The following is a 12,575-nucleotide window of genomic DNA, read 5'->3' as shown; positions in this document are numbered from 1 at the left end:
CAGGTTAATAGCTTGAAGGACACAGACAACCCCCAGCTAGGCTGACCTGTATCCCAGAATAAGGCAGATATGGAGCATTCCAGGCTGTGCTGAAAGCAGTCCATAACTGCTAGTAATTTTAGCAAGGAGAGAGAAGAAAGAACATGCCCTAGACCCTGAGACACAATCACATTGAAGAGGAAAGCCAAAGGAGCTGGTGGAATAGTATGTCCCTCTTAAAGAAGGGAGAGAAAGAATCAAGGCACAGTGTCAGAAAAGAAATTCAGTGATTGGGGCTGGCAGGTGGCTAGGTGGTTGTGATGGCTGATCTCCCACATGGCTGACTGCGGTTCGAGTCCCAGGCCTGGCAGCTTGCTTTCTCACTTTCCTTCTCTCTCTCCGGTCAACTTCAAAAAAATAAAATAATGGCAATGAATAAAATTAAATAGAATAATTCTTAGGGGAAAAAAAGGAATTCAGTGATTAATTTGTTTAGTATTGTTCCATTCTCTTCTTCTTTCTTTTGGTTCAGTGCACATCGCTGAGCTCAGGATGTGTCCTTAACATTTCAGAGTGAGGAGGGATAAATGTAGGATTCCTCAAGGGGTTTTTTGAGGGATGGTGAGCTCCACTAGGTATAAATATATATGTGTGCATACTTTAGTGTATTACCCATTATGTGATCTAACTTAAGGTAAAAAGTATAAAAGTAAGTATTGCATTATAAAAATATATAATCCCAACAGTTATTCTTATTTACTTAAATCCAGAATAATTTTTGGTATGATGACAAGCAATGAGAGATAGTGGTCTACATGATTTTGTGTCCGAGTAATCTACACTTAATTAAATTTTTCTGGAGAGGGGCCGGCAGATGGCATGGTGGTTAGGGGCCCAGACTCCCACATGGACAACAATGGTTGGAGTCCCGGGCCTGACAGCTTGCTTTCTTATTCTCTCTCTCTCTCTCTCTCTCTCTCTTGCACTCGTTCTCGCTCTGTCCCTCTCTGGTCAAGCTGAAATGAATAAATAAATAAAGTTAGGTGAAAAACAATTTCTGGAGAAAACATTAGCAACATGGAAGCTCTTGGCTTGAAGCAGAGAAAAACTATGTAACTGAGTCAGGAGGGCATTTGGTATAATTGGGCTCCTTTTCAGTGATTAAGTCATCCTAGGATGTATCTGACTCACTTCAAGAACTGATGATGCAGAGTCAGCAGGTGGCATGGTGGTTAAGGCACTGGATCCCACATGGCTGACAGTGCTGTTGGAGTCCTAGACCTGAAGGCCTAAAAAACACTCCTGGTGCATGTGTGGGCATACCCAAAATCCTGATAGGAGAGTGGAGGAGAGGGGATTGCAGCATGGCCATCCCCTCAGACAGGGTTATTTCTCACTTTCCCTCTCTCTGTCTCTTTCTCTGTCTCTCTCCCATGAGCACATGGACCCTATGAAAACTGAAACCAAACAAACAAAAAAATGACAAAACAAAACAAATGAACCATTTGCTGCTTAAACCATTGTGCTCCAACTTCTGTGTAACATCTTGAAGGAACCCAGAGAATCTGAACCGGTCTTGAGAAAGTTGCAAACTCCTTCCACCCTTGTCACTGTTCCCTCACACATAAGCGAAAGCAAATTCAAAATTGGGTGGACATGTCTGCTGCATGGGCTTTTGGCCTCTGCCCTGCTTATGATTAACAATTTAAGCACACTCCTCCCTTATCCTGGCAAGAAACTCTAACTCCCACAAGAATGGGAATAAGGCCAACGAAGGCCAAAACCTTCCTCAAACAGGAGCTCAGTAGCAGAACTCTGTGGGAGGGAGAGAAGTGAGACAATTGCCCTGGGCTTGCTGGGCAGGTGACTCAGCATTCTAGCAAGAGAGGAGCTTGTAATTCTGGAGAAGTTAGGGCTGGTGCCACCAGCAGTTTGGGTGGAGAGGAACAGAGAACGTGGACTCATCAAGAAAAATGCATGGTCTGGTATGCAAAGAAAGAAATGTCTTCTCCACCTTTCTGGAGCTTGCCTAAGAAATTCTGGTTTCTCTGTCCATGCCCGTAGTCAAAGTCTGTGAAAAAGAAAATACCCAGCAGGTGGCAGCGCCAGATAGCTGGAGTAAAGGCAAAGGCAGCACTAACGTTCTAACGTTGTACGGAAACTGTCTTCAGTGAGATTTCATCAACCCACCGTGACTATCTCATAAGAAGGAAGAGGCATTGAGCTCATCTGTGTATTTCCAGCATCTAGCACAGTGCCTAGCACATGCTGGGTGTATTTGTTGATTTCATGGATGGACAGATAAAGAAACTTTGAAAATCATCTAAGCTAGAAAAGAATCATCTTTTGAAATGGTCATATGTTCTTCTTCTTATCCCACCACTGCTATTATAATTTTGATTCATTTTAATAATTATTACTATTGTTCCTACCAGATTCATCTCTACTCACCCATTTGCCAATCTATATTCATATCCTCCATTTAATTTATTTTTTCCTGTCTCTTGGACTCAAAGGTAGAAAAAAGTGAGATTAGAGACACAACAGCTAAAATTCCAGGTATAGAAGAAATCATCTATATTTGGGTGTCAGTGTTTATAAGATGGCATTTATGAATGAAGACTTATTCCTTGATTAGTTATATATTTGTAACTAATGACTTGTTTGCAGTCTGTTTACTTTAGTTTTATTCTTTTTTTTATGTTATTTTTGCCACAGGGCACATGCATTTGCCAGAGACAGAGACAAAGAGGGCAAGTGAGAAAGCACTACCATCCCACCCTCCAAGGAGGGATGGCCACAGTGCAATCCCTTCTCCTCTAGGGATTTTGGCCACATATGCCTAGTATTATTATTTTTTAAGAATTATTTATTTTATTTTATTTGTTATTACTATTTTTTTTTTTGGAGAGATTTTAACTGTAGGGCGCGTGCGCTCGCCAGACAGACAGAGAGAGACATAGAGACAGAAAGCGAGAAATCACCCCCCAGGGGGAATGGTCACGCCGCAATCCCTTCTCCTCCATTCTCCTCTCAGGATCTTGGGCACGCACACACACGCGCCCGGCGTGAGTTTTAAGCCACCTGGTCCGGGAGTGACATAGCCATTACGCTAACTGCTGGTTCCCTGTTATTACTATTTTTAATTTGACCAGAGAGAGAGAGAGAGAAAGGGAAAATGAGAAAGCAAGCTGCCACATCCAGGACTCCAATCGTGGTCGGCTATGTAGGAGTCCAGCACCTTAACCACTGCGCCACCTGCCAGCCCCATGCCTGTCTGTTTATAAAGTCAGCAGGTCCAGGACTTGGGCTGCACAGTTATGTGGGAACCAGTTGTCTTAAATAAACTCCATGCCATTTGCTGACCCTTTTAGGTTTTACTTATTTTTTATTTATTTATGTTTATTTGTTATTTTTTAATTTTACCAGAAAGAGAAACGGAATGTAAGAAAGCAAGCCACCAGGTCAGGGACTTGAGCTGTAGTCAGCCATGTAGGAGTTCAGCACCTTAACCACCACACCACCTACCAGCTCCTTAAATTTTATTTTTCTGTCTCTCTGTCTCTCTCTGTCTTTCTGGCAAGTACATGTGCCCTATATCAAAAACCTCTCAAAAAATAAAAAAGAGAGAGAGAGAAAGAAATATGCTGTTGTGCAATGGTTTATGATTTTTTAGGATACTTAGTAATAATTTTAGGTAATAAAAATAAAAAGAAAGACAAAGTAAATTAATATATAATGAAAATTAGCTCAGCAGCAGGCACTGTGCTACACTGGGTCGAGGTGATGAAAACAAATCATAACAACCATCATTGAGGGGACCAGCAGGTAGTGGGGTGGTTAAGGCAATGGATACTCCCACATGGCTGACCACAGCTCATGTCCTGGGCCTACTGGGTTGCTTTCTCTCTTCCCCCCTTCTCTCTTTCTCTGTATGTGTCTCTCAAATTTAAAAAAAAAAAAAAAAAAGTAAATGGATAAATAAAAAATTAAATAAATAATTCAAAAAAATCATTCAGCAGACTTTTAAGAATGAGCTTAGGATCAAAAAAATTAGATTGCATCATCTGGAAATGGTAACACCCTTGCTTATCTCTGTCAGCGTAGGAACTCCTGTACTCACCTGTTCTACTGCGTTACACCTAACCATCTTACCACTGTTTTTACACCTTTATCATGTATTTAGTGCTACTCTCCTGAACTCGAAAAACTCACTGAGTTTTTTGGTTTTTTGAGAGTTTTTTTGTTTTGTTTTGTTTTGTTTTGCTATCGGGCACGTGTGCTTGCCAGACTGACAGAGAGAGACAGAGAGATAGAAAGCGAGAAATCACCCCGCAGAGGGGATGGCCACACCGCAATCCCTTCTCCTCCATTCTTCTCTCGGGATCTTGGGCACGCATGCGCACGCGCCGGGCATGAGTTTAAGCCACCAGGTCTGGGACTCGAACCGTGGTCAACTACATGGGAGTCCAGCGACATAGCCATTACGCTAACTGCTGGTCCCCACTGAGTTATTTTTACCAGTAAGAAGAAATGTTCTGAGTTATCATTAGTCTCTTCTAACACTAGAAGAATAAAAATAATTTTAAAAAATATGAAAGATCATTATCTTTTTAAAGAATTATTTAATTTTGGGAACAGCAATTGGCATAATGGTTACATCACTGGACTTCCATGTAGTCGACCACGATTTGAGTCCCAGATCCGGTGGCTTACACTCACACCGGGCGCATGTGCATGCGTGCCCAAGATCCCGAGAGGAGAATGGAGGAGAAGGGATTGTGGTGTGGCCATCCCCCCTGGGGGGTGATTTCTCACTTTCTGTCTCTCTGTCTCTGTCTTTCTGGAGAGCACACGTGCCCTATAGCAAAAACCACTCAAAAAAAATAGAACTATTTAATTTTATTTATTCATTCATTTATTTATTTATTTTTAAAATTTGACCAGAGAGAGAGATAGAAAGTGAGAAAGGAAGCTACCAAGTCCAGGACCCAAACCATGGTTGACCTTGTGGGAGTGTTCAGTGCCTTAACCACCATACCACCTGCTGGTTCCAAAAGATCATTATTTTAAGTGCTGATAATCCCTTGCGTCAGGCTTCATTCCTATTCCCTGCTCAACATGTGTGCTTTCTCTAGGCAATCTTATCCTCACCCATAATTTCTACACCAGGAACTCCAGATATTTAATTATAATTACAATTTACTTCCTGCGTTCCAAATCTGTGCATACAGCCAATTGCCTACAGGGTATCTCTACCTAAACGTACCATATTGCTACCTTAAGCATGTCATATCAAAGATCAATTTCAGGGGCTTCTGGTTGAAGATGGTTGATTAAGTACATTCATTTACCTTTTTTTCCCCCAAATGAAAACACATTAAAGTCATAGTAAGTACACAAAAAGGTGTGGACACTCCCAACCCAACCCAATGAAGAGAGCAGGAGAAACTACTAGAGGAGTAGATTCCAACAAAGCTCTGGAAGTCAGAAGATGGATGGAGCAGGGAATCTGCAGATGCTGCAGCCTAGGAATCCTGCAGAATGGGAACAGCCAAGAGCAAGTCAGTCTGCCTGGAACAAACTCAGAAATGCTCTCACCGTGAAGACTCCAAGTTCTACAGCAAGCAGGAGAAAGAAACAAGAAGACAACAAGTGAAAGCACTTTAAAATCTTCAGAAATAGGAAAACAACAAGCATCCATAAAACAAGAGCAGGAGAAAAAATACAAGTGCTAAAACTTTGTTTCTCCACAAACCTTCTGTTCTGCACTTCCTGTCTCAGTGAATGCTGTCCTCATCCACCCAGTCTCCCAAGCCAGAAAATAGAAAGCGATCTTTTTTTTTTTGGAGAGGTTTTCCGCTATAGGGCGCGTGCGCTCGCCAGACAGACAGACAGAGACACAGAGACAGAAAGCGAGAAATCACCCCCCAGGGGGGATGGTCACGCCGCAATCCCTTCTCCTCCATTCTCCTCTCGGGATCTTGGGCACGCACGCACACGCGCCCAGCATGAGTTTTAAGCCACCGGGTCTGGGATGTGAACCGCGGTCAACTACATGGGAGTCCAGCGACATAGCCATTATGCTAACTGCTGGTTCCCTAGAAAGGGATCTTTTATCTTTCTCTTATCCCTAGACCTCATTCAGTAAAGTAAAAGTGGATATTTATCTCTTAATTCCTTTATATTTCCTCTCACCTGTTTCCCCATAGTCTTTCCTTTTGTTGACTTCCATTGTGTTTTCTAGATTCCAACAATAACTTTATCTCTGTTCTATCTACAGTTTGAAGCCTTTTCAAACCATTCTGCAGGGTTATATAATTCCTAATCATTTCAGCATCTAGCATATGGCCCTTCAAACAGGGAGTACCTGTAATCATTTTGATTATCACCTGGCTACCTGTCCAGCTCTCTACTTTCACTACCCACACTAGATTCTTTATATCCTAGCAATATGAACTTATTTTTAGCTCTTCCTCAGAACATATCTACTTTTTTAAAAGCATGTGCTCGTCTTCCAACCTAGCGCCTCCCTTTCTTTTTGTTGGCATGAATATTCCTTTGAGTCCCAGCTCAAATGCAACTTTCTCTGGGAAAGTTTCCTGATTCCCCTGGACTGCTGAAGCAGCTAGTCCTTATGTACTCCACATTTATTTTATTTTCCTCTATTGCAGCACTCTTGTTGAAGTATAAGGGATGTTTTCTGTTTCCCTAGAGCAGGCTGTAGGCTCTTTAAGGATGGGGACAAATTTTGGGACCAGCAGTTAGCGTAATGGCTATGTCGCTGGACTCCCACGTAGTCAACCGCGGTTCAAGTCCCGGACCCAGTGGCTTAAATCTCACGCCGGGCGCATGTGCGTGCGTGCCCAAGATCCCGAGAGGAGAATGGAGGAGAAGGGATTGCGATCCCCCCTGGGGGATGATTTCCTGCTTTCTGTCTCTCTCTCTCTCTCTCTGTCTGTCTGGTGAGCGCACGCGCCCTATAGCAAAAACCTCTCAAAAGAAAAAAGGATGGGGACAAATTTTTTTAGCTCTGTATTCCTTGCACATCTGCCATAGAGATTAATGACAATACACACAAAATTATATTTTTTGCAGCTGAAGTCCCTGTCCTTGAGCCAATGAAGTATTACCATTCCTATTTTATAAGTTGGGACAACTGAGACACAGAAATGAAGTGACTTATTTAAGGTTGCAGAAGTGGCATACGTAGGTTTATATGTGTGATGGGACCAAGGCTGGGGAGGGGAGAGAGTGGTGGTCATAACCAAAATCCTGGTTTCCTGTCTTCTACATACATGATGCTTCTCCTACCATATGATGACACCTCTTAATAATCAATTATCACCGGGACTAGCAGTTGGCATAATGGCTATGTCGCTGGACTCCTATGTAATCAACCATGGTTCGAGTCCCAGACCTGGTGGCTTAAACTCACTTTGGACACATGTGCATGCGTGCCCAAGATCCTGAGTGGAGAATGGAGGAGACAGGATTGCAGCATGGCCATTCCCCCAGAGGGCGATTTCTTGCTTTCTGTCTCTCTGTCTCTCTCTGTCTTTCTGACGAGCACACACACCCTATAGCAAAAACCTCTCAAAAAAAAAAAAATACTAATCAACTATCACTTACTGAAAAAATTCAACTCAAGGGCCAGCAGTGGTGTAGTGGTTAAGGCAGCTGGATGCCACAGGTTGACTGTGCATTTGGAGTCTCAGCCCCCATGGCTTGAGGGACATGCCAGATGCATCTGTGAGCATGCCCAAAATCCCAAAAGAAGGGCAAAATGGAAGAGAAAGAATTGTGGCATGACCAGCCCCTCTGGAGGACGTGTCTTCTCCCTTTCTCTTTCTTTCTCTCTTTTTTTTTCTCATGTATTATATGTGCTCTGTCATGAATAAAATGAGGAAAGCTCATTTAAAAAAAAAAAAAAAGAAGAGAAGATTTGGAGGAAGAATGATATCTGAGATCCTGATTCAATTTTCCCCACCTGGCCCTATAGCTATCCTTCCCAAAATTAGGTTACTAACATAACTTTGCAAATAAATTATCCTCTTTTCTTTTTAGATAAATGAAGTTGGGTTTTTAAAAATTATTTATTTTTATTTATTCATTCATTCCTTTATTTATTTATTTTGCTACAGGACACACGTACTTACCAGAGGCAGAGAGAGAGAAAGTGAAGAGCAAACCATCAAGTCTGCGACTCAAACCACGGTCAGCCACGTGGGGTGGGGGGGAGGGGAGGGTTCAGGACCTTAACTACCACCACACTTGCTTTAACTTAAACTTTTCTTCTGACCACATGTATTCCCTTCCCCTGAATAGAAAGGGAAACACTAAATCAGTTGCCAAATTCTATGACTTCCACCTCTTAAACATCCTTCATGCCTGTTCCATTTGTCCTGGGACATGGGTTGTGGTAATGGCTTCCTGTGTGTATTCCCAAACTCAAGGCTTATGTCTTCCAAACTTCCTCCAACTGCTGTCAAAAGACTTCTAAAAATCAAACTAAATGCATCCACCTTCCCTTCAATAACCTTCAGGGGCTCCCTACAACTAACAATAAAACTGAAGCTCCTCCAATAGCCTCAAATACCCTATGATTCAGTACTTGCTTTTTCCTGCTTCATTTCTCTCAATATTTCTTTCAGCCAAATATGACCAGCCGCCTATTGTTAAATGTCTCCTGAACATTCTTGCTGCTATGCTTGTAATTTTCTCTCTTCCTATCAAAGATACACATTTTATCCATTCTTAAAATGTCACCTTCTTCATAAACCTAAAATCTCTCAAACAATAGCAAACTACATTTTCTTTATTTCTATAGTTCTTGAAGCCTCTATCAAAGTACTTTTGCTTTATACTATAGTTACTTTCATTCTTTTTATTTTCCTTTTTGGCTATAATAATTTCGTGAAGATGGAAACTCTTCTGTGTTAACCATTAGCACCAAACATTACCTACTAAGTTTTCACTAGACAGCTGTTAAATTGATCTATATATGATACATAGATTTAGGAAGAGAATTTGTTTCTCTTTCCATCATTTTAAATTTTAATTCAGTGCTTACAGGAAGGTGTCTCATGGAATTTGTGAGACATTTTTATTAAAATCTAGGTACCTACTCCATTTTCTATTCTATAATCCTCATGCATTTCCTCTGTAAGAGCAATTTAAACAATTTAAAACATTAAAAAATTCTGGGTCCAGCTGGTGGCAGGGTGGTTGAAGTGGCTATATCTCACATGACTGACTATTTGATTTGAATCTCAGACTCCACAGCTTGAAAAAACACACTGGGTGCATGTGCATATGTGCCCAAAACCCTGAGAGGATGGAAGAATGGGGATTGTGGTGTGGCTATCTTCCCTGGAGGGTGCTTTCTCACTGTCTTTCTCTCTATGTCTCTCTCTAGTGAGCACATGCACCCTATAACAAATTAAAAACAAAAACAAAAAAAATTGTACAAAGAAATTCAAAACCTGTCTCATTAAGAAAAATCATCTTGCTAGTTCTTTCCCTTCTTTTCTTCTTTTTCCCTTCCTTCCTTTTATAATTCTTTCTTTCCTTCAAGACAATCAAAATGCAAGCTACGGCTTGGGCGTAATTATAGGTGCCAAGTCAAAGTCAGCTTTTATTTACAACCCCTTTGCCAAGTCAGCAGTTGATCTCCTCCCTGAACCAGTTTGAGTCATGTCATTTGTATGGCATTAAAATGGGGCATCTGATAACATCTGCTCCCTTTCTCTGGTTCAATTCATGAATGGAGCTCCTCTCCCTTCCCTTAGTCACCAGCTTTTGCATATTTACAATCTGCGATGGTCCAAAGAAATGGATTTTGAACTCTAAGCAATCTATATTTGAAATGAGGAAGAAGCCACAAAGGAAGATAACACATGGTGAACTCCTAATAACAATAACTTTTCTGTGAGTGGGAGTGAGCTACATAAGATGAGAGAGAAAAAGAGAATGAATGACTAACAGCAGTGAAAGTTTGCAAAAAAAAAAAAAAAAAAGCCTAAATATTTGTTTATGGATGAACACCAAGGAAAGAATAGCATTGTACCTTTCATGAATAGGTAGGTACTCAATAGCTATTTATTTAAGTATGGATAGTGCCTTAAAGAGAGGACTTGCTTTCTTGGAACTGAGAATCAATAAGAAAGGCCATTCATTTGAGCTGGCCCATGCTCTAGTGGTTAAGGAAGCTGAATCCCACGTAGGTAATAACACGGTTGACTTGAAAATGAAAACACACCAGGCACGTGTATGTGCATGTCCCAAATCCTGACAGGATTGGAAAAAAGGAAGACAAGGTATTGAAGTATGACCACACCCCACTGGGGTGCTTTCCCCTTCTCCCTCTGTCTGTCTCCCTGCCTCTGGCAAGTACATGTGCCCTTAGGCAAGTAAGGCAGGGAGGGCATGCCTTTGAGAGGACCACGGTAATCTGAAGGCTACAGGATGACTTACTTAAATAGTTTGACTTGAACTTAGTCATGTCCCTTTATGCATGCAATCCTAGAGAAGCTGAAGTTTGCAGTCTTTGGTTACAGGTATTTACGGCCTGAACTTATATCCAAGTTTCTGCATATGAGCTGCCATGGGAACCCTCATTTTTAGATGACCTAATCTTGATTTTTCAGCCAGGCAGAGCCCTTCATTCAGCCCCAGTTTTGCCAGATTAGCACAGTTCATAAGAACTGAAGCAAACCTGAGCAACTAGATTATGAGCACTAAATCTCACTGGCCAAGGACACTAGGCAGATATGACTGAGTGGATTCAAAAAATAGACAGGCAACTGGCCCACTGCAGAAACAAGGAGTTGGGATAGTGGAGTGGACATTGTATCAGATCTGTGGTCTGAACACTCTGGGTTTAAATCTTGGCTGCTGTTTGGACTTCAAACAAATCACTAGATTTCTCTGATTCAGATTCCTGGGACTTTGAACAAAGCATACTTCTTTCAGATTCAGTTTTACATGGAAAATAAAGTTATGAGGATTAATGAGAAAATACGTATGAAAGTATTTTATAATCTCCAAATGCTATATAAATATAAAGTATGAATTTTCAGTTATGCACTTGTTAAGGAGTGATATGTTAACATTGTGCTTAAGCAAATGGTTTCTAGCATTAGTTTTGTTGTTTTTTTTTTTTTTTGGAGAGTTTTTTTTTGCTATAGGGCGCGTGCACTCGCCAGACAGACAGAGACATAGAGACAGAAAGCGAGAAATCACCCCCCAGGGGGGATGGCCACGCCGCAATCCCTTCTCCTCCATTCTCCTCTTGGGATCTTGGGCACGCACACACATGCGCCCAGCGTGAGTTTTAAGACACCTGGTCCGGAATGCCAACCGCGGTCGACTACGTGGGAGTCTAGCGACATAGCCATTACGCTAACTGCTGGTTCCCTAGTATTAGTTTTGGAAAGCAGGAAAGTCATATGCAATATATGTGTACACAGGGTGATCCATCCCCTAATTCAGCACCAATTCCAGTGTTTGACTGCACACTAAATGCCAGCAGTGTTTTAAGTGCTAGAGCTATCACAGTAAATCAGATAGAAATACCTGACTTCATGGATAAGATAAAGATAAGAAACAAGCTGGAGCTGGCAGATGGCATGGTGATTAAGGTGCTGGACTCTCACATGGCCAACTGAAGTTCAAGTCTCAGACCTGACAGCTTGCTTTCTCACTTTCCTTTTCTCTCTCTTTCTCTCTCTTGTTGAATTTGATAATGATGATAGTAACAAATAAAGAAATAATTTTTTCTAAAAAAAAAAGATAAACTACTAAAACAAAGAAGGCTGCAAAAATTCCCTTGTGCAAGATTTTTTTTTTTTTTTTTTGGAGAGGTTTTCACTATAGGGCGTGTGCGTTCGCCAGACAGACAGAGAGAGACATAGAGACAGAAAGCAGGAAATCACCCCCCAGGGGGGATGGCCACACCGCAATCCCTTCTCTTCCATTCTCCTCTCAGGATCTTGGGCACGCGCGCACACGTGCCCGGCATGAGTTTAAGCCACCGGGTCCGGGACTCGAACCATGGTCGACCACATGGGAGTCCAGCGACATAGCCATTATGCTAACTGTTGGTCCCACTTGTGCAAGATTTGGGGTCATATTATTTTGAAGTTAATACAGAATGATGTTGTTTAGTGGATAATGTCACAGAAAAAAGAAAATGAATAAAAGCTAGTGAAGCAAACTACATACATAACTGATAGACACTGAATTAAGAAAACTCAAAAGTATCAGGAAGGAATCACTTCCAAACTCCTCCCTATCTCCACTGCCTCCCTGCCTGTAAGTGAAACTGTGCAGGGACACACTACCCGCCCCCCCACCCCTACCCCTCAAGAGGAATGGGTCCTCAGTTTGCCCTTCTGTTAAGGGGAAAAAAAATGAGAATTTCCCAAACCGAAAATTAATAAGGGCTTGTTAAATTAAGTTGTTGTGGCCTAAAATGGCCGTTTACCCCCACACTTGAATTCCTATGGATAAGCTGAACTCTTAGTATGTGTTAGGCTGTTTTCCTGAGTTCGTTGCTCGGTTACAACCAATCGCAGCAGCTAGGCTTCAGCCAT

The sequence above is a fragment of the Tupaia chinensis genome, unplaced genomic scaffold (assembly GCF_000334495.1).
Source record: "Tupaia chinensis unplaced genomic scaffold, TupChi_1.0 Scaffold143728_1, whole genome shotgun sequence".
NCBI classification, from domain to species: Eukaryota; Metazoa; Chordata; class Mammalia; order Scandentia; family Tupaiidae; genus Tupaia; species Tupaia belangeri.
Note: the sequence above shows the minus strand (reverse complement) of the source record.